The sequence below is a fragment of the Rutidosis leptorrhynchoides genome, chromosome 8 (genome assembly GCF_046630445.1).
Source record: "Rutidosis leptorrhynchoides isolate AG116_Rl617_1_P2 chromosome 8, CSIRO_AGI_Rlap_v1, whole genome shotgun sequence".
Lineage (NCBI taxonomy): Eukaryota > Viridiplantae > Streptophyta > Magnoliopsida > Asterales > Asteraceae > Rutidosis > Rutidosis leptorrhynchoides.
The window spans coordinates 129,190,931-129,215,559 of record NC_092340.1 but is presented as its reverse complement, the minus strand read 5'-3'; positions in this window follow the sequence as shown (position 1 = coordinate 129,215,559).

Genomic DNA, 24,629 nt, shown 5'->3' with positions numbered 1-24,629 from the left:
TCAACTTGTATTGTATATTATATAATCTTGAGATACCATAGACACGTATACAATGTTTCGACCTATCATGTCGACACATCTATATATATTTCGGAACAACCATAGACACTCTATATGTGAATGTTGGAGTTAGCTATACAGGGTTGAGGTTGATTCCAAAATATATATAGTTTGAGTTGTGATCAATACTGAGATACGTATACACTGGGTCGTGGATTGATTCAAGATAATATTTATCGATTTATTTCTGTACATCTAACTGTGGACAACTAGTTGTAGGTTACTAACGAGGACAGCTGACTTAATAAACTTAAAACATCAAAATATATTAAAAGTGTTGTAAATATATTTTGAACATACTTTGATATATATGTATATATTGTTATAGGTTCGTGAATCAACCAGTGGCCAAGTCTTACTTCCCGACGAAGTAAAAATCTGTGAAAGTGAGTTATAGTCCCACTTTTAAAATCTAATATTTTTGGGATGAGAATACATGCAGGTTTTATAAATGATTTACAAAATAGACACAAGTACGTGAAACTACATTCTATGGTTGAATTATTGAAATCGAATATGCCCCTTTTTATTAAGTCTGGTAATCTAAGAATTAGGGAACAGACACCCTAATTGACGCGAATCCTAAAGATAGATCTATCGGGCCCAACAAGCCCCATCCAAAGTACCGGATGCTTTAGTACTTCGAAATTTATATCATATCCGAAGGGTGTCCCGGAATGATGGGGATATTCTTATATATGCATCTTGTTAATGTCGGTTACCAGGTGTTCACCATATGAATGATTTTTATCTCTATGTATGGGATGTGTATTGAAATATGAAATCTTGTGGTCTATTATTATGATTTGATATATATAGGTTAAACCTATAACTCACCAACATTTTTGTTGACGTTTTAAGCATGTTTATTCTCAGGTGATTATTAAGAGCTTCCGCTGTCGCATACTTAAATAAGGACGAGATTTGGAGTCCATGCTTGTATGATATTGTGTAAAAACTGCATTCAAGAAACTTATTTTGTTGTAACATATTTGTATTGTAAACCATTATGTAATGGTCGTGTGTAAACAGGATATTTTAGATTATCATTATTTGATAATCTACGTAAAGCTTTTTAAACCTTTATTGATGAAATAAAGGTTATTGTTTGTTTTAAAATGAATGCAGTCTTTGAAAAACGTCTCATATAGAGGTCAAAACCTCGCAACGAAATCAATTAATATGGAACGTTTTTAATCAATAAGAACGGGACATTTCAGTTGGTATCCGAGCGTTGGTCTTAGAGAACCAGAATTTTGCATTAGTGTGTCTTATCGAGTTTGTTAGGATGCATTAGTGAGTCTGGACTTCGACCGTGTTTACTTGAAAAATGATTGCTTAACAAATTTTGTTGGAAACTATATATTTTTAACATGTGAATATTATGTGATATATTAATCTCTTAACGCGTTTGATATTATGTGATAGATGTCTACCTCTAGAACAAGTCCCATTGACTCACCTAATAATAATGAAGAGTCAAATGTAAATTGGAATGATTCGTGGACTGATTCACAAGTTCCCGAAGAGGAACCGGAAGAAGAGTCGGAACAGGAAGAAGAATCGGAACCGGAAGAAGAATCGGAACCGGATGAAGAAGTAGAACCGGTGGGGGAAATAATAAAACGGTTAAGTAAAAGAAAATCCTCAACCAACCGACCAAGGTTAATTATGGTCAATGGTGTTTCTGCCAAGGAAGCAAAATATTGGGAGGATTACAAATTCTCTGATAAATCGGATTCCGACGAGAATTCCGATGATGTTATAGAAATTACCCCAACTGAATTTAAAAAGGCAAAAGAAAATAATAAGGGAAAGGGCATAAAAATAGAGAAATCTAATTCCAACCCCGATGAACTTTATATGTATCGTCAACCCCCGAAGTCCTTAAGTTGTAACAATGACCCGGGAACCTCTAAACCACCAGGTTTTTCTAAACCGTTGTGGAAAACGACAGTTAGTATTAGGGGAACATCATATATCCCTAGAAACTTGGAAAAACGAACCAAAACCGAAGAAGAAGAAACGAGCGAGTCGGAATAAGATAGTTGTATTCGTGTGGTGTAATATATGTAATATAGTGTGCTTATGCTTTATGATATATGTAAAAATTGCTTGTATTAATAAGTATTTTTTTATGAATCTAACTCTTGTCTATTTTACAGTTTAAAAACACAAAATGGATAGACAACCCAATATTTTAAGAGACCTACCCGGAGACATGATTGATGAAATCTTGTCTAGAGTCGGTCAGAATTCCTCGGCACAACTATTTAAGGCGAGATCAGTTTATAAGACATTCGAAGAACGTTCTAAGAATGTCTTGGTTTATAAGAGACTTTTGTTTGAAAGATGGGGGATATCACATTGGGAAACCCATAAGTTACGATGTGTTTACTTTGACGCATATATTGCGGGGAACCCAAATGCTATTTTACGCAATGGGTTAAGAAATTATTTTGACTCAATATATCCGAATATTGGACTTCGTGATTTAGAAAAAGCGGCTAACATGCAACATAAAGAAGCATGTTATGCTTACGGATTAGTAATGTTCGCTTCTCACCAAAGTGAGAACAAGAACATCGGGCTACAACTATTAAACAAAACATTTCCACAAGTGACAGAGTCGGTAATTGGGGTAAGAAATGAGGTTTTTAGATTGTTACGGGACTGTTGGACATTACGTAACCCTCGTCCCTTTGAAGACGTTACAACACGCTGTCTTATCAACGGCCATAACGGTTATGTTCCACAAGACCAAGGATGGAAAGTAGTCCTAGTAAAACCAGAATGCATGACTTGTTTCTGGACGTATGAATTACGTGTCTTTATTGCCTTTGCTGAACGACTTGTGTACTAGCTAGAATTATCTTCACAACTATCTTGTATCAAAGTTATTGTGTGCTATATTTCATGCTTTATGTAAAATAAGCGGTATTGTAAGTTTGTAAAATATTGTATAAAAGTTTGAACGCGAAATATTATTATAATCAGTTTTTCATATAGAATTGTAGTAGTTGAATTGTATATTAGCTACTAAGTATGAACTTAACGGGTAGGTACTACCCGAATTTAAACTTATAAAATGCTAATATGAAGAAAAAGCTTTTATAAATGAGTTCATATTATGCTACGAAATACTATTAACTACTCTTAATATTCTGTATGATTAACATGTTCCATTTGACTATTTTGAAGGAAATGGCACCGACTACTCGACACACCGTGAATATGAATGAAGAGGAATTCCGTATTTTCTAGCTTCAAACATAGCCGCAGTACAGGCTGCGCTACATACCAACAATAACCTTGGATCTAGCAGTACAGGAAATCGTATAGGATGCACCTACAAAGAATTCACTGCCTGCAAACCTTTGGAATTTGATGGAACCGAAGGACCGATCGGATTGAAACGGTGGACCGAGAAGGTTGAATCGGTGTTTGCCATAAGTAAGTGTACTGAAGAGGACAAAGTGAAGTACGCTACGCATACCTTCACAGGTTCTGCGTTAACATGGTGGAATACCTATCTAGAGCAAGTGGGACAAGACGATGCGTACGCACTACCGTGGTCAGCATTCAAGCACTTGATGAACGAGAAGTACCGTCCCAGAACCGAGGTCAATAAGCTCAAGACAGAACTTAGAGGGTTACGAACCCAAGGATTTGATATTACCACGTACGAAAGACGATTCACAGAATTGTGCCTATTGTGTCCGGGAGCATTCGAAGATGAGGAAGAGAAGATCGACGCGTTTGTGAAAGGATTACCGGAAAGAATCCAAGAAGATATAAGTTCACACGAGCCCGCCTCCATACAACAGGCATGTAGAATGGCTCACAAACTAGTGAACCAGATTGAAGAAAGAATTAAAGAACAGACTGCTGAAGAGGCCAATGCGAAGCAAGTCAAGAGAAAGTGGGAGGAAAACGGTGATAAGAATCACCAATACAACAACAACAGCAATTACAACAATAATCGCAACAATTATCCCAACAATCGCAACATCAATCGCAACTACAACAAACGGACCAACAACAACAACAACAATAACAACAACAACAACTACAACAATCATCCCAACAACAATAATAACCGCAAAAACAACAATAACAACAATCAGAAGCAGCTATGCCAAAGGTGTGAAAAGTATCACTCGGGGTTCTGCACCAAATTTTGCAACAAGTGTAAAAGAAATGGTCATAGCGCGGCGAAGTGTGAGGTCTACGGACCAGGGGTTAATAGAACGAAAGGAACAAATGGTGTCGGAACGAGTAATGGCGGAGCAAGTAGTGTCGGAGCAAGTTATGCCAATGTAGTTTGTTATAAATGTGGAAAACCGGGCCACATTATTAGAAATTGCCCGAACCAGGAGAACACGAATGGACAAGGCCGCGGAAGAGTTTTCAATATTAATGCGGCAGAGGCACAGGAAGACCCGGAGCTTGTTACGGGTACGTTTCTTATTGACAATAAATCTGCTTACGTTTTATTTGATTCGGGTGCGGATAGAAGCTATATGAGTAGAGATTTTTGTGCTAAATTAAGTTGTCCATTGACGCCTTTGGATAGTAAATTTTTACTCGAATTAGCAAATGGTAAATTAATTTCAGCAGATAATATATGTCGGAATCGAGAAATTAAACTGGTTAGCGAAATATTTAAGATTGATTTGATACCAGTAGAGTTAGGGAGTTTTGATGTGATAATCGGTATGGACTGGTTGAAAGAAGTGAAAGCAGAGATCGTTTGTTACAAAAATGCAATTCGCATTATACGAGAAAAAGGAAAACCCTTAATGGTGTACGGAGAAAAGGGCAACACGAAGCTACATCTTATTAGTAATTTGAAGGCACAAAAACTAATAAGAAAAGGTTGCTATGCTGTTCTAGCACACGTCGAGAAAGTACAAACTGAAGAAAAGAGCATCAATGATGTTCCCATTGCAAAAGAATTTCCCGATGTATTTCCGAAAGAATTACCGGGATTACCCCCACAGCGATCCGTTGAATTTCAAATAGATCTTGTACCAGGAGCTGCACCAATAGCTCGTGCTCCTTACAGACTCGCACCCAGCGAGATGAAAGAACTGCAAAGCCAATTACAAGAACTTTTAGAGCGTGGTTTCATTCGACCAAGCTCATCACCGTGGGGAGCTCCTGTTTTGTTTGTCAAGAAGAAAGATGGTACATTCAGGTTGTGTATCGACTACAGAGAGTTGAACAAACTTACCATCAAGAACCGCTACCCACTACCGAGAATCGACGACTTATTTGATCAACTACAAGGCTCGTCTGTTTATTCAAAGATTGACTTACGTTCCGGGTATCATCAAATGCGGGTGAAAGAAGATGATATTCCAAAGACTGCTTTCAGAACACGTTACGGTCATTACGAGTTTATGGTCATGCCGTTTGGTTTAACTAATGCACCAGCTGTGTTCATGGACCTTATGAACCGAGTGTGTGGACCATACCTTGACAAGTTTGTCATTGTTTTCATTGATGACATACTTATTTACTCAAAGAATGACCAAGAACACGGTGAACATTTGAGAAAGGTGTTAGAAGTATTGAGGAAGGAAGAATTGTACGCTAAGTTTTCAAAGTGTGCATTTTGGTTGGAAGAAGTTCAATTCCTCGGTCACATAGTGAACAAAGAAGGTATTAAGGTGGATCCGGCAAAGATAGAAACTGTTGAAAAGTGGGAAACCCCGAAAACTCCGAAACACATACGCCAGTTTTTAGGACTAGCTGGTTACTACAGAAGGTTCATCCAAGATTTTTCCAGAATAGCAAAACCCTTGACTGCATTAACGCATAAAGGGAAGAAATTTGAATGGAATGATGAACAAGAGAAAGCGTTTCAGTTATTGAAGAAAAAGCTAACTACGGCACCTATATTGTCATTGCCTGAAGGGAATGATGATTTTGTGATTTATTGTGACGCATCAAAGCAAGGTCTCGGTTGTGTATTAATGGAACGAACGAAGGTGATTGCTTATGCGTCTAGACAATTGAAGATTCACGAACAAAATTATACGACGCATGATTTGGAATTAGGAGCGGTTGTTTTTGCATTAAAGACTTGGAGGCACTACTTATATGGGGTCAAAAGTATTATATATACCGACCACAAAAGTCTTCAACACATATTTAATCAGAAACAACTGAATATGAGGCAGCGTAGGTGGATTGAATTATTGAATGATTACGACTTTGAGATTCGTTACCACCCGGGGAAGGCAAATGTGGTAGCCGATGCCTTGAGCAGGAAGGACAGGGAACCCATTCGAGTAAAATCTATGAATATAATGATTCATAATAACCTTACTACTCAAATAAAGGAGGCGCAACAAGGAGTTTTAAAAGAGGGAAATTTAAAGGATGAAATACCCAAAGGATCGGAGAAGCATCTTAATATTCGGGAAGACGGAACCCGGTATAGGGCTGAAAGGATTTGGGTACCAAAATTTGGAGATATGAGAGAAATGGTACTTAGAGAAGCTCATAAAACCAGATACTCAATACATCCTGGAACGGGGAACATGTATAAGGATCTCAAGAAACATTTTTGGTGGCCGGGTATGAAAGCCGATGTTGCTAAATACGTAGGAGAATGTTTGACGTGTTCTAAGGTCAAAGCTGAGCATCAGAAACCATCAGGTCTACTTCAACAACCCGAAATCCCGGAATGGAAATGGGAAAACATTACCATGGATTTCATCACTAAATTGCCAAGGACTGCAAGTGGTTTTGATACTATTTGGGTAATAGTTGATCGTCTCACCAAATCAGCACACTTCCTGCCAATAAGAGAAGATGACAAGATGGAGAAGTTAGCACGACTGTATTTGAAGGAAGTCGTCTCCAGACATGGAATACCAATCTCTATTATCTCTGATAGGGATGGCAGATTTATTTCAAGATTCTGGCAGACATTACAGCAAGCATTAGGAACTCGTCTAGACATGAGTACTGCCTATCATCCACAAACTGATGGGTAGAGCGAAAGGACGATACAAACGCTTGAAGACATGCTACGAGCATGTGTTATTGATTTCGGAAACAGTTGGGATCGACATCTACCGTTAGCAGAATTTTCCTACAACAACAGCTACCATTCAAGCATTGAGATGGCGCCGTTTGAAGCACTTTATGGTAGAAAGTGCAGGTCTCCGATTTGTTGGAGTGAAGTGGGGGATAGACAGATTACGGGTCCGGAGATTATACAAGAAACTACCGAGAAGATCATCCAAATTCAACAACGGTTGAAAACCGCCCAAAGTCGACAAAAGAGCTACGCCGACATTAAAAGAAAAGATATAGAATTTGAAATTGGAGAGATGGTCATGCTTAAAGTTGCACCTTGGAAAGGCGTTGTTCGATTTGGTAAACGAGGGAAATTAAATCCAAGGTATATTGGACCATTCAAGATTATTGATCGTGTCAGACCAGTAGCTTACCGACTTGAGTTACCTCAACAACTCGCGGCTGTACATAACACTTTCCACGTCTCGAATTTGAAGAAATGTTTTGCTAAATAAGATCTCACTATTCCGTTAGATGAAATCCAAATCAACGAAAAACTTCAATTCATCGAAGAACCCGTCGAAATAATGGATCGTGAGGTTAAAAGACTTAAGCAAAACAAGATACCAATTGTTAAGGTTCGAGGGAATGCTCATAGAGGACCCGAGTTCACCTGGGAGCGTGAAGATCAGATGAAGAAGAAATACCCGCATCTATTTCCAGAAGATTCGTCAACACCTTCAACAGCTTAAAATTTCGGGACGAAATTTATTTAACGGGTAGGTACTGTAGTGACCCGAACTTTTCCATGTTTATATATATTAATTGAGATTGATATTTACATGATTAAATGTTTCCAACATGTTAAGCAATCAAACTTTTTAAGACTTGATTAATTGAAATATGTTTCATATAGACAATTGACCACCCAAGTTGACCGGTGATTCACGAACGTTAAAACTTGTAAAAACTATACAATGACATATATATGGTTATATATATAGTTAACATGTTTTTATTATAAGTATGTATCTCATTAGGTATTTTAACAATGAGTTATATACATAAAAATGAGACTATTAATTTAAGAAACTCGAAAACGATATATATAACGATTATCGTTATAACAACGTCTTACTAGGTACATATGAATCATATTAAGATATTGATACACTTGGTTAATTATGTTAAATGATAAGTAAATATATTATTAAGTGTATTAACAATGAAATACATATGTAAAAATAAGACTACTAACTTAATGATTTCGAAACGAGACATATATGTAACGATTATCTTTGTAACGACATTTAACTGTATATACATCATACTAAGATATATTATATATCATAATATCATGATAATATAATAATTTAACATCTCATTTGTTATTATAAACATTGGGTTAACAACATTTAACAAGATCGTTAACCTAAAGGTTTCAAAACAACATTTACATGTAACGACTAACGATGACTTAACGACTCAGTTAAAATGTATATACATGTAGTGTTTTAATATGTATTCATACACTTTTGAAAGACTTCAAGACACTTATCAAAATACTTCTACTTAACAAAAATGCTTACAATTACATCCTCGTTCAGTTTCATCAACAATTCTACTCGTATGCACCCGTATTCGTACTCGTACAATACACGGCTTTTAGATGTATGTACTATTGGTATATACACTCCAATAATCAGCTCTTAGCAGCCCATTTGAGTCACCTAACACATGTGGGAACCATCATTTGGCAACTAGCATGAAATATCTCATAAAATTACAAAAATATGAGTAATCATTCATGACTTATTTACATGAAAACAAAATTACATATCCTTTATATCTAATCCATACACCAACGACCAAAAACACCTACAAACACTTTCATTCTTCAATTTTCTTCATCTAATTGATCTCTCTCAAGTTCTATCTTCAAGTTCTAAGTGTTCTTCATAAATTCCAAAAGTTCTAGTTTCATAAAATCAAGAATACTTTCAAGTTTGCTAGCTCACTTCCAATCTTGTAAGGTGATCATCCAACCTCAAGAAATCTTTGTTTCTTACAGTAGGTTATCATTCTATTATAAGGTAATAATCATATTCAAACTTTGGTTCAATTTCTATAACTATGACAATCTTATTTCAAGTGATGATCTTACTTGAACTTGTTTTCGTGTCATGATTCTGCTTCAAGAACTTCGAGCCATCCAAGGATCCGTTGAAGCTAGATCCATTTTTCTCTTTTCCAGTAGGTTTATCCAAGGAACTTAAGGTAGTAATGATGTTCATAACATCATTCAATTCATACATATAAAGCTATCTTATTCGAAGGTTTAAACTTGTAATCACTAGAACATAGTTTAGTTAATTCTAAACTTGTTCGCAAACAAAAGTTAATCCTTCTAACTTGACTTTTAAAATCAACTTAACACATGTTCTATATCTATATGATATGCTAACTTAATGATTTAAAACCTGGAAACACGAAAAACACCGTAAAACCAGATTTACGCCGTCGTAGTAACACCGCGGGCTGTTTTGGGTTAGTTAATTAAAAACTATGATAAACTTTGATTTAAAAGTTGTTATTCTAAGAAAATGATTTTTATTATGAACATGAAACTATATCCAAAAATTATGGTTAAACTCAAAGTGGAAGTATGTTTTCTAAAATGGTCATCTAGACGTCGTTCTTTCGACTGAAATGACTACCTTTACAAAAACGACTTGTAACTTATTTTTCCGACTTTAAACCTATACTTTTTCTGTTTAGATTCATAAAATATAGTTCAATATGAAACCATAGCAATTTGATTCACTCAAAACGGATTTAAAATGAAGAAGTTATGGGTAAAACAAGATTGGATAATTTTTCTCATTTTAGCTACGTGAAAATTGGTAACAAATCTATTCCAACCATAACTTAGTCAACTTGTATTGTATATTATATAATCTTGAGATACCATAGACACGTATACAATGTTTCGACCTATCATGTCGACATATCTATATATATTTCGGAACAACCATAGACACTCTATATGTGAATGTTGGAGTTAGCTATACAGGGTTGAGGTTGATTCCAAAATATATATAGTTTGAGTTGTGATCAATACTGAGATACGTAAACACTGGGTCGTGGATTGATTCAAGATAATATTTATCGATTTATTTCTGTACATCTAACTGTGGACAACTAGTTGTAGGTTACTAACGAGGACAGCTGACTTAATAAACTTAAAACATCAAAATATATTAAAAGTGTTGTAAATATATTTTGAACATACTTTGATATATATGTATATATTGTTATAGGTTCGTGAATCAACCAGTGGCCAAGTCTTACTTCCCGACGAAGTAAAAATCTGTGAAAGTGAGTTATAGTCCCACTTTTAAAATCTAATATTTTTGGGATGAGAATACATGCAGGTTTTATAAATGATTTACAAAATAGACACAAGTACGTGAAACTACATTCTATGGTTGAATTATCGAAATTGAATATGCCCCTTTTTATTAAGTCTGGTAATCTAAGAATTAGGGAACAGACACCCTAATTGACGCGAATCCTAAAGATAGATCTATCGGGCCCAACAAGCCCCATCCAAAGTACCGGATGCTTTAGTACTTCAAAATTTATATCATATCCGAAGGGTGTCCCGGAATGATGGGGATATTCTTATATATGCATCTTGTTAATGTCGGTTACCAGGTGTTCACCATATGAATGATTTTTATCTCTATGTATGGGATGTGTATTGAAATATGAAATCTTGTGGTCTATTATTATGATTTGATATATATAGGTTAAACCTATAACTCACCAACATTTTTGTTGACGTTTTAAGCATGTTTATTCTCAGGTGATTATTAAGAGCTTCCGCTGTCGCATACTTAAATAAGGACGAGATTTGGAGTCCATGCTTGTATGATATTGTGTAAAAACTGCATTCAAGAAACTTATTTTGTTGTAACATATTTGTATTGTAAACCATTATGTAATGGCCGTGTGTAAACAGGATATTTTAGATTATCATTATTTGATAATCTACGTAAAGCTTTTTAAACCTTTATTGATGAAATAAAGGTTATTGTTTGTTTTAAAATGAATGCAGTCTTTGAAAAACGTCTCATATAGAGGTCAAAACCTCGCAACGAAATCAATTAATATGGAACGTTTTTAATCAATAAGAACGGGACATTTCAGGTGTTTCCGCCAAGGAAGCAAAATATTGGGAGGATTACCAATTCTCCGATGAATCGGATTCCGAAGAGAATTCCGATGATGTTATAGAAATTACCCCAACTGAATTTAAAAAGGAAAAAGAAAATAATAAGGGAAAGGGCATAAAAATAGAGAAATCTAATTCCAACCCCGATGAACTTTATATGTATCGTCAACCCCCGAAGTCCTTAAATTGTAACAATGACCCGGGAACCTCTAAACCACCAGGTTTTTCTAAACCAATGTGGACAACGACGGCTCGTATTAGGGGAACATCATATATCCCTAGAAACTTGACAAAACGAACCAAAACCGAACAAGAAGAAACTAGCGAGTCGGAATAAGATAGTTGTATTCGTGTGGTGTAATATATGTAATATAGTGTGCTTATGCTTTATGATATATGTAAAAATTTCTTGTATTAATAAGTATTTTTTTTTTTATAAATCTAACTCTTGTCTATTTTACAGTATAAAAACACAAAATGGATAGACAACCCAATATTTTAAGAGACCTACCCGGAGACATGATTGATGAAATCTTGTCTAGAGTCGGTCAGAATTCTTCGGCACAACTATTTAAGGCGAGATCAGTTTGTAAGACATTCGAAGAACGTTCCAAGAATGCCTTGGTTTATAAAAGACTTTCGTTCGAAAGATGGGGGATATCACATTGGGAAATCCATAAGTTACGATGTGTTTACTTTGACGCATATATTGCGGGGAACCCAAATGCTATTTTACGCAATGGGTTAAGAAATTATTTTGACTCAATATATCCGAATATAGGACTTCGTGATTTAGAAAAAGCGGCTAACATGCAACATAAAGAAGCATGTTATGCTTACGGGTTAGTAATGTTCGCTTCTCACCAAAGTGAGAACAAGAACATCGGGCTACAACTATTAAACAAAACGTTCCCACAAGTGACGGAGTCGGTAATTGGGGTAAGAAATGAGGTTTTTAGGTTGTTACGGGACTGTTGGACATTACGTAACCCTCGTCCCTTTGACGACGTTACAACACGCTGTCTTATCAACGGCCATAACGGTTATGTTCCACAAGACCAAGGATGGGAAGTAATCCTAGTAAAACCAGAATGCATGACTTGTTTCTGGACGTATGAATTACGTGTCTTTATTGCCTTTGCTGAACGACTTGTGTACTAGCTAGAATTATCTTCACAACCATCTTGTATCAAATTTATTGTGTGCTATATTTCATGCTATATGTAAAATAAGCAGTATTGTAAGTTTGTAAAATATTGTGTAAAAGTTTGAATGCGAAATATTATTATAATCAGTTTTTCATATAGAATTGTAGTAGTTGAATTGTATATTAGCTACTAAATATGAACTTAACGGGTAGGTACTACCCGAATTTAAACTTATAAAACGCTAATATGAAGAAAAAGCTTTTATAAATGAGTTCATATTATGCTACGAAATACTATTAACTACTCTTAATATTCTGTATGATTAACTTGTTCCATTTGACTATTTTGAAGGAAATGGCACCGACTACTCGACACACCGTGAATATGAATGAAGAGGAATTCCGTACTTTTCTAGCTTCAAACATAGCCGCAGTACAGGCTGCGCTACATACCAACAATAACCTTGGATCTAGCAGTACAGGAAATCGTGTAGGATGCACCTACAAAGAATTCACTGCCTGCAAACCTTTGGAATTTGATGGAACCGAAGGACCGATCGGATTGAAACGGTGGACCGAGAAGGTCGAATCGGTGTTTGCCATAAGTAAGTGTACTGAAGAGGATAAAGTGAAGTACGCTACGCATACCTTCACAGGTTCTGCGTTAACATGGTGGAATACCTATCTAAAGCAAGTGGGACAAGACGATGCGTACGCACTACCGTGGTCAGCATTCAAGCACTTGATGAACGAGAAGTACCGTCCCAGAACCGAGGTCAATAAGCTCAAGACAGAACTTAGAGGGTTACGAACCCAAGGATTTGATATTACCACGTACGAAAGACGATTCACAGAATTGTGCCTATTGTGTCCGGGAGCATTCGAAGATGAGGAAGAGAAGATCGACGCATTTGTGAAAGGATTACCGGAAAGAATCCAAGAAGATATAAGTTCACACGAGCCCGCCTCCATACAACAAGCATGTAGAATGGCTCACAAACTAGTGAACCAGATTGAAGAAAGAATTAAAGAACAGACTGCTGAAGAGGCCAATGTGAAGCAAGTCAAAAGAAAGTGGGAGGAAAACGGTGATAAGAATCACCAATACAACAACAACAACAACAACAACAATTACAACAATAATCGCAACAATTATCCCAACAATCGCAACATCAATCGCAACTACAACAAACGGCCCAACAACAACAACAACAACAACAACAACAACAACAACAACAGCAACTACAACAATCATCCCAACAACAATAATAACCTCAACAACAACAACAATCAGAAGCAGCTATGCCAAAGGTGTGAAAAGTATCACTCGGGGTTTTGCACCAAATTTTGCAACAAGTGTAAAAGAAATGGTCATAGCGCGGCGAAGTGTGAGGTCTACGGACCAGGGGTTAATAGAACGAAAGGAACAAATGGTGTCGGAACGAGTAATGGCGGAGCAAGTAGTGTCGGAGCAAGTTATGCCAATGTAGTTTGTTATAAATGTGGAAAACCGGGCCACATTATTAGAAATTGCCCGAACCAGGAGAACACGAATGGACAAGGCCGCGGAAGAGTTTTCAATATTAATGCGGCAGAGGCACAGGAAGACCCGGAGCTTGTTACGGGTACGTTTCTTATTGACAATAAATCTGCTTACGTTTTATTTGATTCGGGTGCGGATAGAAGCTATATGAGTAGAGATTTTTGTGCTAAATTAAGTTGTCCATTGACGCCTTTGGATAGTAAATTTTTACTCGAATTAGCAAATGGTAAATTAATTTCAGCAGATAATATATGTCGAAATCGAGAAATTAAACTGGTTAGCGAAACATTTAAGATTGATTTGATACCAGTAGAGTTAGGGAGTTTTGATGTGATAATCGGTATGGACTGGTTGAAAGAAGTGAAAGCAGAGATCGTTTGTTACAAAAATGCAATTCGCACTATACGAGAAAAAGGAAAACCCTTAATGGTGTACGGAGAAAAAGGGCAACACGAAGCTACATCTTATTAGTAATTTGAAGGCACAAAAACTAATAAGAAAAGGTTGCTATACTGTTCTAGCACACGTCGAGAAAGTACAAACTGAAGAAAAGAGCATCAATGATGTTCCCATTGCAAAAGAATTTCCCGATGTATTTCCGAAAGAATTACCGGGATTACCCCCACAGCGATCCGTTGAATTTCAAATAGATCTTGTACCAGGAGCTGCTCCAATAGCTCGTGCTCCTTACAGACTCGCACCCAGCGAGATGAAAGAACTGCAAAGCCAATTACAAGAACTTTTAGAGCGTGGTTTCATTCGACCAAGCACATCACCGTGGGGAGCTCCTGTTTTGTTTGTCAAGAAGAAAGATGGTACATTCAGGTTGTGTATCGACTACAGAGAGTTGAAAAAACTTACCATCAAGAACCGCTACCCACTACCGAGAATCGACGACTTATTTGATCAACTACAAGGCTCGTCTATTTATTCAAAGATTGACTTACGTTCCGGGTATCATCAAATGCGGGTGAAAGAAGATGATATTCCAAAGACTGCTTTCAGAACACGTTACGGTCATTACGAGTTTATGGTCATGCCGTTTGGTTTAACTAATGCACCAGCTGTGTTCATGGACCTTATGAACCGAGTGTGTAGACCATACCTTGACAAGTTTGTCATTGTTTTCATTGATGACATACTTATTTACTCAAAGAATGACCAAGAACACGGTGAACATTTGAGAAAGGTGTTAGAAGTATTGAGGAAGGAAGAATTGTACGCTAAGTTTTCAAAGTGTGCATTTTGGTTGGAAGAATTTCAATTCCTCGGTCACATAGTGAACAAAGAAGGTATTAAGGTGGATTCGGCAAAGATAGAAACTGTTAAAAAGTGGGAAACCCCGAAAACTCCGAAACACATACGCCAGTTTTTAGGACTAGCTGGTTACTACAGAAGGTTCATCCAAGACTTTTCCAGAATAGCAAAACCCTTGACTGCATTAACGCATAAAGGGAAGAAATTTGAATGGAATGATGAACAAGAGAAAGCGTTTCAGTTATTGAAGAAAAAGCTAACTACGGCACCTATATTGTCATTGCCTGAAGGGAATGATGATTTTGTGATTTATTGTGACGCATCAAAGCAAGGTCTCGGTTGTGTATTAATGCAACGAACGAAGGTGATTGCTTATGCGTCTAGACAATTGAAGATTCACGAACAAAATTATACGACGCATGATTTGGAATTAGGCGCGGTTGTTTTTGCATTAAAGACTTGGAGGCACTACTTATATGGGGTCAAAAGTATTATATATACCGACCACAAAAGTCTTCAACACATATTTAATCAGAAACAACTGAATATGAGGCAGCGTAGGTGGATTGAATTATTGAATGATTACGACTTTGAGATTCGTTACCACCCGGGGAAGGCAAATGTGGTAGCCGATGCCTTGAGCAGGAAGGACAGGGAACCCATTCGAGTAAAATCTATGAATATAATGATTCATAATAACCTTACTACTCAAATAAAGGAGGCGCAACAAGGAGTATTAAAAGAGGGAAATTTAAAGGATGAAATACCCAAAGGATCGGAGAAACATCTTAATATTTGGAAAGACGGAACCCGGTATAGGGCTGAAAGGATTTGGGTACCAAAATTTGGAGATATGAGAGAAATGGTACTTAGAGAAGCTCATAAAACCAGATACTCAATACATACTGGAACGGGGAAGATGTACAAGGATCTCAGGAAATATTTTTGGTGGCCGGGTATGAAAGCCGATGTTGCTAAATACGTAGGAGAATGTTTGACGTGTTCTAAGGTTAAAGCTGAGCATCAGAAACCATCAGGTCTACTTCAACAACCCGAAATCCCGGAATGGAAATGGGAAAACATTACCATGGATTTCATCACTAAATTGCCAAGGACTGCAAGTGGTTTTGATACTATTTGGGTAATAGTTGATCGTCTCACCAAATCAGCACATTTCCTGCCAATAAGAGAAGATGACAAGATGGAGAAGTTAGCACGACTGTATTTGAAGGAAGTCGTCTCCAGACATGGAATACCAATCTCTATTATCTCTGATAGGGATGGCAGATTTATTTCAAGATTCTGGCAGACATTACAGCAAGCATTAGGAACTCGTCTAGACATGAGTACTGCCTATCATCCACAAACTGATGGGCAGAGCGAAAGGACGATACAAACGCTTGAAGACATGCTACGAGCATGTGTTATTGATTTCGGAAACAGTTGGGATCGACATCTACCATTAGCAGAATTTTCCTACAACAACAGCTACCATTCAAGCATTGAGATGTCGCCGTTTGAAGCACTTTATGGTAGAAAGTGCAGGTCTCCGATTTGTTGGAATGAAGTGGGGGATAGACAGATTACGGGTCCGGAGATTATACAAGAAACTACCGAGAAGATCATCCAAATTCAACAACGGTTGAAAACCGCCCAAAGTCGACAAAAGAGCTACGCTGACATTAAAAGAAAAGATATAGAATTTGAAATTGGAGAGATGGTCATGCTTAAAGTTGCACCTTGGAAAGGCGTTGTTCGATTTGATAAACGAGGGAAATTAAATCCAAGGTATATTGGACCATTCAAGATTATTGATCGTGTCGGACCAGTAGCTTACCGACTTGAGTTACCTCAACAACTCGCGGCTGTACATAACACTTTCCACGTCTCGAATTTGAAGAAATATTTTGCTAAAGAAGATCTCACTATTCCATTAGATGAAATCCAAATCAACGAAAAACTCCAATTCATCGAAGAACCCGTCGAAATAATGGATCGTGAGGTTAAAAGACTTAAGCAAAACAAGATACCAATTGTTAAGGTTCGATGGAATGCTCGTAGAGGACCCGAGTTCACCTGGGAGCGTGAAGATCAGATGAAGAAGAAATACCCGCATCTATTTCCAGAAGATTCGTCAACACCTTCAACAGCTTAAAATTTCGAGACGAAATTTATTTAACGGGTAGGTACTGTAGTGACCCGAACTTTTCCATGTTTATATATATTAATTGAGATTGATATTTACATGATTAAATGTTTCCAACATGTTAAGCAATCAAACTTATTAAGACTTGATTAATTGAAATATGTTTCATATAGACAATTGACCACCCAAGTTGACCGGTGATTCACGAACGTTAAAACTTGTAAAAACTATATGATGACATATATATGGATATATATATAATTAACATGATACTATGATAAGTAAACATATCATTTAGTATATTAACAATGAACTACATATGTAAAAACAAGACTACTAACTTAATGATTTTTAAACGAGACATATATGTAACGATTATCGTTGTAAAGACATTTAATGTATATATATCATATTAAGAGATATTCATACATGATAATATCATGATAATATAATAATTTAAAATCTCATTTGATATTATAAACATTGGGTTAACAACATTTAACAAGATCGTTAACCTAAAGGTTTCAAAACAACACTTACATGTAACGACTAACGATGACTTAACGACTCAGTTAAATTGTATATACATGTAGTGTTTTAATATGTATTTATACACTTTTGAAAGACTTCAATACACTTATCAAAATACTTCTACTTAACAAAAATGCTTACAATTACATCCTCGTTCAGTTTCATCAACAATTCTACTCGTATGCACCCGTATTCGTACTCGTACAATACACAGCTTTTAGATGTATGTACTATTGGTATATACACTCCAATGATCAGCTCTTAGCAGCCCATGTGAGTCACCTAACACATGTGGGAACCATCATTTGGCAACTAGCATGAAATATCTCATAAGATTAAAAAAATATGAGTAATCATTCATGACTTATTTACATGAAAACAAAATTACATATCCTTTATATCTAATCCATACACCAATGACCAAAAACACCTACAAACACTTTCATTCTTCAATTTTCTTCATCTAATTGATCTCTCTCAAGTTCTATCTTCAAGTTCTAAGTGTTCTTCATATATTCTACAAGTTCTAATTACATAAAATCAAGAATACTTTCAAGTTTGCTAGCTCATTTCCAATCTTGTAAGGTGATCATCCAACCTCAAGAAATCTTTGTTTCTTACAGTAGGTTATCATTCTAATACAAGGTAATAATCATATTCAAACTTTGGTTCAATTTCTATAACTATAACAATCTTATTTCAAGTGATGATCTTACTTGAACTTGTTTTCGTGTCATGATTCTGCTTCAAGAACTTCGAGCCATCCAAGGATCCGTTGAAGCTAGATCCATTTTTCTCTTTTCCAGTAGGTTTATCCAAGGAACTTAAGGTAGAAATGATGTTCATAACATCATTCGATTCATATATATAAAGCTATCTTATTCGAAGGTTTAAACTTGTAATCACTAGAACATAGTTTAGTTAATTCTAAACTTGTTCGCAAACAAAAGTTAATCCTTCTAACATGACTTTTAAAATCAACTAAACACATGTTATATATCTATATGATATGCTAACTTAATGATTTAAAACCTGGAAACACGAAAAACACCGTAAAACCGGATTTACGCCGTAGTAGTAACACCGCGGGCTGTTTTGGGTTAGTTAATTAAAAACTATGATAAACTTTGATTTAAAAGTTGTTATTCTGAGAAAATTATTTTTATTATGAACATGAAACTATATCCAAAAATTATGGTTAAACTCAAAGTGGAAGTATGTTTTCTAAAATGGTCATCTAGACGTCGTTCTTTCGACTGAAATGACTACCTTTACAAAAACGACTTGTAACTTATTTTTCCGACTATAAACCTATACTTTTTCTGTTTAGATTCATAAAATAGAGTTCAATATGAAACCATAGCAATTTTATTCACTCAAAACGGATTTAAAATGAAGAAGTTATGGGTAAAACAAGATTGGATAATTTTTCTCATTTTAGCTACGTGAAAATTGGTAACAAATCTATTCCAACCATAACTTAATCAACTTGTATTATATATTATGTAATATTGAGATACCATAGACACGTATACAATGTTTCGACCTATCATGTCGACACATCTATATATATTTCGGAACAACCATAGACACTCTATATGTGAATGTTGGAGTTAGCTATACAGGGTTGAGGTTGATTCCAAAATATATATAGTTTGAGTTGTGATCAATACTGAGATACGTATACACTGGGTCGTGGATTGATTCAAGATAATATTTATCGATTTATTTCTGTACATCTAACTGTGGACAACTAGTTGTAGGTTACTAACGAGGACAGCTGACTTAATAAACTTAAAACATCAAAATATATTAAAAGTGTTGTAAATATATTTTAAACATACTTTGATATATATGTATATATTGTTATAGGTTCGTGAATCAACCAGTGGCCAAGTCTTACTTCCCGACGAAGTAAAAATCTGTGAAAGTGAGTTATAGTCCCACTTTTAAAATCTAATATTTTTGGGATGAGAATACATGCAGGTTTTATAAATGATTTACAAAATAGACACAAGTACGTGAAACTACATTCTATGGTTGAATTATCGAAATCGAATATGCCCCTTTTTATTAAGTCTGGTAATCTAAGAATTAGGGAACAGACACCCTAATTGACGCGAATCCTAAAGATAGATCTATTGGGCCTAACAAACCCCATCCAAAGTACCGGATGCTTTAGTACTTCGAAATTTATATCATATCCGAAGGGTGTCCCGGAATGATGGGGATATTCTTATATATGCATCTTGTTAATGTCGGTTACCAGGTGTTCACCATATGAATGAATTTTATCTCTATGTATGGGATGTATATTGAAATATGAAATTTTGTGGTCTATTATTATGATTTGATATATATAGGTTAAACCTATAACTCACCAACATTTTTGTTGACGTTTTAAGCATGTTTATTCTCAGGTGATTATTAAGAGCTTCCGCTGTCGCATACTTAAATAAGGACGAGATTTGGAGTCCATGCTTGTATGATATTGTGTAAAAACTGCATTCAAGAAACTTATTTTGTTGTAACATATTTGTATTGTAAACCATTATGTAATGGTCGTGTGTAAACAGGATATTTTAGATTATCATTATTTGATAATCTACGTAAAGCTTTTTAAACCTTTATTGATGAAATAAAGGTTATGGTTTGTTTTAAAATGAATGCAGTCTTTGAAAAACGTCTCATATAGAGGTCAAAACCTCGCAACGAAATCAATTAATATGGAACGTTTTTAATCAATAAGAACGGGACATTTCAATAGAGAGGGCAAATGATACGTACCTGTACGAGTAATGTGCGCCTAGCAAGAAGCAACCATACACAATAACCATAAAGGGGACACATATAGCAGTAATGCACAACAGTAGGGCAAAGAGCATGAATAAAATAGTGCACATAACCATTTAATTTCAGGTAGACATACAGACAAACAAAATATATACATATACATATACATATACATATACATATACATATACATATACATATACATATACATATACATATACATATACATATACATATACATATACATATGTATATATATATATATATATATATATATATATACCCACCCACACAGACACACACACCGATATATATATACCACACGAAAGCATGAAAAAAAAAACTCATGCTTAAACATAAATACATATAGATACATTCGTAGATATATAGACCTAGGTACAGATACAAGACAGACAAACATACATACACCAATACATGCACTTAGATACATAGATACATATATAGATACAAACATATACATCGGTACATATATATAGCCTAAAAACATACACATAGATACAAAGGCATATAAACCATGTAGAGGGGTATAAATAATGTAACATCCCGCGTTTTTCCGTTAAATTTATTTTTAACACCGTCTTTTTCTTTTAAATAATACCTTTCGTTATTTAAATTCGTAGTTTCCGTTGACTAACGTTCATAATAATTCCGTCATTTAATTATAACATCTCTCGTTAACTTGCGTTTTAAAAATATTCGATCGGTTAAATCCCGCACCCGCTTTGAAACTCGAGGGACCGGAGTTGCCAAATGGGCAAACTAGTTGACTAGGTCAACTAGTCAACCCATTTCATCCATTCCATCATCTCCCTCATCCCTTTTCTCTCCATCTCAAGAACACACACACAAACCCATTCCATTCATTCATCATCTAAATTCAATCTTGGAAGCTCACAACAAATCCGATTACATATTTGGAATCCTCTCTTCATCCTCTACAATTTGATACCAACTTCATCTCGTTTGGGTAACATTTCTAAAACTCTAGATTTCTCTAAATTCGTGTTTTTGATTTGAAATGGTGTTAGTTAGTGTCTATGGCTCGAGTCTAACATGAATATATGTTTGGTTTGCTCGATTTGTTGTTTTTGGAGTAACTAGCATGAACTTGAAATGGGTGTGCTCAATCCTTGATTTTGGATGAGTTAATGTTGTTAGATTGTTAAAGTGCATGTTTTAATTGTGTTACTAGTATCACTAGCTTCGTTTTGATGTGTAGGTTGATTAAGAAAACTTCAAAAACATGAATATTGATTTTGTGATGTTTGACTAGGGTTTGATAGTTCTTGACATGAACTTTTGATGCTTGAATGCCATGGAATGTTAATTGTTAGTGATTAGTTGTAATGTATGCTTAATTACCTTCGAAACGGCATATCGTATGTGTAAATTGGATTCCCGAATCATAAAATACGTTTTACGAACTTGAAACTTTGAAAATAAACCTTTCTTGATCAATTGACGAGTTTTCGGTTATTGTAAATGTTATTTTTGTTTGATGAAACATGTTTAGTTGTGTTCCTTGTCAAAAGAGCTTTCCAACGGTATGAGATACGCTTTCTAATTGTTTACGGTTTGAGTTTTGCGTTTGTTTGAAATTTTACCAAGCCTTGAACAAGTGAAACAGGCCTGGGACCAGGCCACGGCCATTGTCGCGGCGCGACAGGCCTGGCCGCGGCGCGACATAAGCCGCGTCCAGATTCTGTTTCCCTTGACCTTTTTACTAAAAATGTTTGACATGTTCTAGACCTCCGATTCACATGAGACTTGTTCTAACATGCTTATATATGAATAAAAACCTCAGAAAAATAGTTCGGGACCTGACCCGATCCCGTTGACTTTGACTTTGACCAAGTTTGACTTTTAGTCAAACTTAACCAAACTTTTATACAATCATTCTAACATGCTTTTATACTTGTTTCTTGTATGAAACTTGACAACGTGATTCACATGCTATACTTAATCGATTCGTAACGAGCCATAGGACTAATTGAACATCTTTGACCTATCGTGTTTACCGTTATTGATACAACCTATATGTTTAGGTCAAGACTAGCTTTGTCTTTGCACGCGTCTACTTGTTGAAGTACTTTATTAACTCTTGCACTCAAGATGAGATCATAATCCCACTTTTACTCTTTTTGAACTTATATTTGGGATGAGAAAACATAAACGATTCTTTTGAACTAAGTGAACACAAGAACGGGAAAACAAACATTCTACATACGAGTTTAGAACAAAATCCTCAATTCGATTATCATTAGTTACACTTGCCGGGTGTAAGCGAGAACTTATGTTGTATGGATCCATATGGGTTTGACAAACCCTCATTCAAACGGTTCGCTACCGTTTACGAATGAAATATATTTTCGAGAAACAGTGTTTGTTCTAGCACTAAGTGATGGGGTATACAATGGAAGGAATGTTAAGCTTTGATAATTGGGTGCTCGTGAAACAAACTTTTGGAATGTATTACTATTATTTCATTGATGCAAATCTTGTGGTTCACTTGTACTTACTTACTTAAACCTATGATTTCACCAACGTTTTCGTTGACAGATTTCTATGTTTTTCTCAGGTCTTGCACGATATGTGAAACATGCTTCCGCTTACTATTTGATACTTGCATCCGATGTCGAGTATACATGCATTTCATGGAGCGTCTTTTGACTTTACTTTAAACCGTGTCGCCTAGATTTCAATCGTATCTATAACGTTGTAACTTAACTTTTGGTTGAACAATTCTTGTAAACTTTGAAACAATCTTTATTTTGAAATGAAGGCGACATATTTTGGTCAAACGTTATCTTAAAGACTTATAATCAGGTAATGGGACCCACGTAGCTGACGCCGTCACTTGACGATTTGTCGGGGTCACTACAGGTGGTATCAGAGCCTTGGTTGTAGGGATTTAGAGTTCATTTGTGTTCACCCCGAGTCATAGGGTACATTAGTGAGTCTAGACTACAACCGGCATATAGACTGAAGTAGGAATTATTTGACTAATTGTGCATTTATACTCGAACTCTCCTATCATATCTAACTCGTATTCGATCTTGATCTTACGTTGATAAATTTTGTTGGTGCGCCACCTTGACTTTATGAAGTAATGTTAAATGCACATGAGAATCAGGGTAATATAATTTCCGGGATTATATTACGGTGATTCACATGGACGTTCCGACATTATGACATAGAGAATTTAAGGCGAGTCAAGGAAAAATTTTCTCTCTATCCTTATTCCATGCCACGGTTAGTATTGTTGAAAATACTAACCAACGATATTCTTGTCTCATGAAGGAACAATGGCTCACCAAGGTCAACACAATACTCCTCTCGAAACTCTAGAACAAGCTCTTCAACGAATGATAACCACCGCCGTGGGTACGGCCGTGGCCGATCACTTTTCTAACAACAACAATCATGGAGCCGGTAATTCAATCGAAGGTTGCTCCTACAAGAACTTCATGAAGTACAATCCTCCCACTTTCAATGGAACCGAAGGACCGGTTACTCTCACCCGATGGTTTGAACAAATGGAGACCGTTTTTAACACAAGCGGTTGTCGAGACCAAGATAAGGTCAAGTTTTCCACCCTCACTTTCACCGGTATTGCTCTCTCATGGTGGAACACGTATGTACAATTAGTGGGAAGCGATGAAGCCCACACACTCTCTTGGACCGAATTAAGAGAAAGAATGATCACCGAATACTTCCCGCGCGACGAGACTCGAAGGCTCGAACAGGGTCTAAGGAATTTAAAAACGGCCGGAAATGACCTCAAGGCTTATAATCAACGGTTTACCGAACTAGTCTCGATGTGTCCAATTCTCATGACTCCCGAATCCCTAAGAGTCGA